Consider the following 6,044-nt stretch of genomic DNA (forward strand, 5'->3'; position numbering starts at 1 on the left):
GTCGCAATGAAGTTTACTGGCCAATTCAGGTTGGTTTCCGGTCCCTGAGTATTAGTAGGACCTCTCTCAAGGCCTCGACCGCATCCACGAGGCACCATCTGGTTCCTATACACACCAAACAATCGATATCAAGGTGATTAGACTCAATATCTCAAGTTAATTGCTTCAAATTACCAAAGGTGCACTCATGAACTTCATGCTAGATGTATCGGTTCGATACCCTAACTAGCACAGGCACAGACTCAGAGTATGCATTGAAGCATAAGCAGTTCCATCTCTCAGGCTCACGAGGACGAACTGCTCTGAAACCATAATGTAACACCCTAATATTCAAATCCTTATGCTCGAGTCATAAGTCAATGATAATAAGGTGGTACGACTCTCAAGGTGGATTTTTAATACATAGTTTATAAGTATAATTGAAAGGAGTATTAATCGAGAAGCCTTAAAAGGAGTAAAAATAAAATCGCAAATTTGTAGCACTCACGTATTGACAACTAAAAGATAAACCGTGAAGTGAAAAGCATTATAAGGATAAAGTTATAAAGGAGAATAAGAGAAGGACAGTATATAGATATATAACATAAGTAAATAGCCACTAGTCACGACCCGCGAAGTTTAGGCCGGCTAGGATACATTATAAAAGTATATGACAACAGTACCTCCTAATCTCTCCCAAATGAAACATGAAAGCCTCTATAGGCAAGTTCAAAAGAGTTCAATACATAATATAAGCTTTTCAAAATAAAGGTGGAGAGATTCTAAGCAAAATATAAAGTAGAGAATATAAAGATCTTCGCCATCTCTCAGATGAACCACAGCTAACTTCAAAGCACCTGGACCTGCATCTGAAAAACAAGAGATATATACGGAATGAGAACCCCCGACCCATGGGTTCCCAGTACGGTAAAAGTGCAAAAAAAATACAATGCATTGTAATAAAAACTCACTAAGCATCCTAAACTTCCTTTCACCAAATATTCATCCTATGTTCTCGCTAATCCATGAATAGGCAACTGTCATAAGGGAATGCTAAATCTGATTTATGTTCTTCATGCTTCCCAACTTTCTAACTCTCTAATGAATCAAAATCAGAATCATAAACAAAACTATCACCAGTTATTCTGTCTTAACAATTCTATATCAATACTTCATATCCTCACATGGAGCAAGTGAAATCCCTTCACTGCGTCTATCTAGAGAGCTCAAATTATCTTATTCAATAATCATCATTTTAAATTAATCATATCATCATTTTATTTCAACAAGAACAGCCCTCAGCATCCACCGATACCAGCATGAGGGACCTCTCAGTTGTACAAATACAAGCAATACAGGCAAGTAATACACAATAAGGTACAAGCAGAACAAGTAGCACATAATGAAGTAACATAGCATATATGATATAGCAATCCAAAACAAATATACAAACCCCAAATAATTCAAGCATATGCAAATGATGAATGCCTGCACTATGGATGATGATATCATCTGTCGATTACAAAGCCAACCCGATATGTCCTGGTAGCTAACCATTGGACAGAAACACCCATGCGGAGCAAGTGGGCTTAAGCTACAACCTTTTTGCTACTACCCGCTTAAGCCAAAGCCAGTGGAACAACCACTACTGCGGCTACTACCCAGGCGGGTGTTTAAAAGCTCAACCTGGAGTGAGTGGAATCACCACTACTGCCGCTACTACCCAGGCGTTACAATCTCTGACCTGGAGCAAGTGGGACGAACCACAACTCTTGCTACTACGCAGGTATCACAATCTCTGACCTGGAGTAAGTGGGACGAACCACAACCCTTGCTACTGCCCAAGATCTCAAAATATACATTCATTCTGTTTAAAATCAATAATCATTGTTATCAAATCTCAATCATTAACCTGGAGCAAGCGGAACGAACCACAACCCTTGCTACTACCTAGGTAACACAAATACACATTCATTCATAATCACTTTTCATTATTACCAATTCTCAAACAATGACCCGGAGCAAGCGGGACGAACCATGACCCTTGCTACTACCCAGGTATCAAATGCATACATTCATTCAAAACTCCATAATTAAACTCATTTATCATAATTCTCCTTTCCCATCTCATACCCGGAGCAAGTGGACAACGCCACTGCCTACTACCCGGGGTCACACATCACATTCAACATTTTCCATCATTATTCATTCACCACATTTAATCATTAATCATATACATATACATACTCAGCCATAATTCAATTCTTATCACAGCCATTCGGCTCATACTATACACAGCACTTCCACCATCATCCTCAGCAACTCATACAATCATCATTACTCATCATTTATCATTGATTCTCACTTTACTTCCTCCACAAGTTATCATATGTCCTAGTTTCTTTTCATTACTAGGCATACTATAAAAATTTAGGACTTAAAGGATGAAAATGGAGGCTTAGAAGTATGAAATTCAGGTTTAAAAACTCAAAAATCAACTTTTGCTGAAAACGGGGTCACGCGTGCGCATTGCCCACGCGCACGCATGGAAAGCGGAAAAAGGAAGTGACGCGTGAGCGTCATTCATGCACACACATGGGAAGCAGAAAGGTAGCGCGACGCGTGCGCGTCTGTCACGCGTATGCGTGGGTGCGTTTTGTGCTCCTCGCACTAAACCAGCACAGTACCAGCGCAACTCTCTGGATTTTCTACGGAGCAGTTGCATCAATACAGCGACGCGGACGCTTCAACCAGGCGCACGTGTGAGAGAGTTAAAATCGTGAGTGATGCATGCGCGTCGGCCATGCGTGCGCGTCGGAGTACATTTTACCAAAAATTTTACTAAGTTTAAAAAGTTGCAGAATTTCATTTTCAAACCTCAAAATTCCGTCACACATAAATTCTTCTACAAAATTCCTTTTTCAACCATTTCTGAACCGTTGGAAAGATCGTTGAATGAACTTTTATAAAAATCCAGTTTTGAATAATTCCTAAATCTGAGGGCCGAGTTACGGACCGCCGAAGTTGGTCAAAAATCAGTTTTTACCCAAAAACAGAAATCACCAATTATTCCAATGTTCACAAGCCAAATTTATTTCCACCCATCCAAATGATCACAACCCAACCACATTCACATAATTACACTCAACCAAAACCAAACCTACCGCATCTACACAATTCAATTTGATTTCATCACCTTCCAGTCCTAAATTCCTAATTTCTTATTATTCCACATTCCTCCCATTTATTCACACACTCAATATTCAATATCTATTTAATCTCATATGACATCACACAATACACACATCACTTACCTTTCTTACCTCTTTCCGGCCTCCGGCCCAAATTCACAATTTAAATGCATATTCCACAAACCAATATTCATTATCCAATTCATCAAATTCTCAACACACCAAACATACAAATTCACACAATTCTCAACCCAATAATTAATTTACCTTACTTATCAATTATACATATTAGTACCAACTATTTACATAATCCAAACTTAATCCTAGGAACATATAGCCTAGGAATTCTCATCACACCACACGGTACTTAAATGAAACTTAAACTGTACCTCTTGTAGCCAAAATAATTGAGCTTCTTCTTGGGAGTCTCCACCAACCCTTAGCTTCAAGCCTCACCAAGGCCCCACAAGCAATATCAATCTTCCAATTGTGTACCAAAATCACCCGATACTCTAACATAATCAATTTTCACACTTATAATTAACCTAGTGTTCATGAAATTGATAAATCATAGGGGTTAGAGGGTTCCTTACTTTAACCCATGAAATTGGTTGATGGAACTCATGAATGGCTCATACTAGAGCACTCCTAAACAACCAAAATCACAAGATTTTCTCAAAACCCAAACCAAATTTGAATTTAAAGAGAAAAATGAAAACTGGGTAGAAGACAGTGGAATACTCATCACAAAACTTAGATAGAATTGTAGAGGATTAGAAGAGCGACGCGTGGCCGTAAACAGCTCGTCAATCGAAGTTCTGGAGAGAAAGTTATGGTGATTTGAAGTTTGGGAAGCTAGGTTTCCTTTCTCTCTTCTCTCTATCCTCCCCTCCCTCTCATTTTTAGGGTAAATGAGCTTAAATACTCATAAATAATGTTTATATATGTTGGGTCTTGGGCCCACTTGGACCCGGTTCACTTGGTTTGGTCCGTTGGCCCAATTTTGGGCCAAAACCTCTAAGATTAGAGTTTTAAATCGTATTTTAAATATTTCTATCTTCCCAAATTATAAATTCTTATTTCTTAAAATTATTTACTTCTAATTAATTTTCTCAGCCATAGTACTAGACAGATCGGAGCCGGTACTGCCGGTCAAATTTCCAGTGCGCATTTTTATTCAGAAAACTATGTTTTCTGACTTAGAAAAATTCACTGAGTCTAAATATCATATTTAAATTATCAAATTCCGATTGCTAAATTTTCTAACCATATTCGCTCCTATTTAATTTATTTTTTAATTCATTACGGTTTCACCAGATTTTACAATTTTCGACTTGTTCAAAGACTGGACCAATTTTCACCAGATTTTTTAATTCAAAATGGTTTTCACATTTGACTCAATTTAAAACATTTATGAAGTTCTGAATTCATCATTTTTTGTAAACCACTTTGGAGAGATAAGAAGATAGCATCAAGAAAAAACAAATAGGATGATAAGAGCATGGATCGAGATCTTTAAAGTTCTTTTGCATGTGTGTGAATAAAATTTCAGTGAGATTGCTAAAATGTTAGGGACAACTATAAAAATAGAGAAATTTTGAAGAACAAAAATTTTGATGATAATGCTAGAGAGAGATATTTCGATTATGAAGGCCATGGAAATGGAAGATATGAGAGTTTGAAAGGTCAATTTTAGAATCTAAAAGAAGACTTTGATGTAACAACACCGGTGAAAAGTATAAAGAATAACAAGAACAAAAAAATAAGCGGCATACATGAAGATCTGTTATGGGTACATAGAGAAGTGAAAATGTAAATGGAAAAATAAAACCTTCTCGACTTACAAATGGAGAGATTAGCTTCCAATGAAGATTCATTCTCAACAACCAAATGCATCCATGATGATAGAAATTCTAAAAAAGTAATACAAACACAGTTGGACTTACAAGAAGGTAAAAATAAACCTGAATTTCTGGAACTAAATGATAACAAAGAAACTGGATCTTTTTCTAGGACCACTGTATTCATCTGACTTCAAAAATATGATTGAGGAAAGTTTGGCACAAAATGGGTTGGGATAATCAAAGATAAGTAAAAGATCCAGTAATAAAAAGGAGAAAAAAAGTGAGGAAAACATGCTCAAAAAAGGAAGAAAATAAAAAAAATTAAGATTGAATTAAAACATAGGTAAGAAAAATAGGAGGTCACACAAAAAAGGGTAGCGAGCTAACATTCAATAAGAAGAAAAAATATAACCAAGAAACAAGGGAAATCACCAAACAAGGAGGAATGAAACCGTGCAAGAATCCGAGAGAGAGGAAAAATGATGACTCAGGAGCAAAATGATGAAAGTGATATAGATTACTTAGAGAAGGAAGCAAGAAGAACCTGAAAACTTGGGTCTCAACTCGGTTTACAATGTATAGATGAAGAAGCTGTGGTTGAATATTTACATAAGGAGGGACTAAAAGAAAATATCAGAACAGATGATAGGACAATACAAAAAAGAACAAAAAAAAAAGTAGAGAGCAGCACAGAATCATGAATTAGGACCTTTATAAGGTAGAGTGTGTGAAAGTTAATCTTTGGGGAGTCTGGTATTTTGTTTTATGGGTTTTTTGATACGATATTTTTATTTTATATTTTATGCTTATGTTGTGCATTTTTAGATTTGTCTTGTAAAAGTGTTGTTTGTTTGAGTGTTTGTGTGTTTTGAGTTGTGAGTTTAGAATACCTCTTGTGAGGCTAGATGGTATTGTTTTATTACCTCATCTAATTTATTTTGTTGAATTCATGAACTTTATTCTCCTTTTATAGTCAAGTACCTCAACTAAAGATCAAGAGTACACAAATTCTGTTGAGTTTATATTTTTT

General features: G+C 36.4%; 1 long non-coding RNA gene across 1 annotated transcript; it reads right to left on the reverse strand.

The window, feature by feature from the left end:
• LOC107619126 lies at positions 558–5,799 on the reverse strand. Its single transcript, XR_001615513.2, has 2 exons — positions 5,015–5,799; positions 558–848 (listed from the first exon to the last, which is right to left on the reverse strand). It is a non-coding gene; the product is annotated as an uncharacterized LOC107619126 (long non-coding RNA).

Source organism: Arachis ipaensis, chromosome B01, assembly GCF_000816755.2.
Source record: "Arachis ipaensis cultivar K30076 chromosome B01, Araip1.1, whole genome shotgun sequence".
NCBI classification, from domain to species: domain Eukaryota; kingdom Viridiplantae; phylum Streptophyta; class Magnoliopsida; order Fabales; family Fabaceae; genus Arachis; species Arachis ipaensis.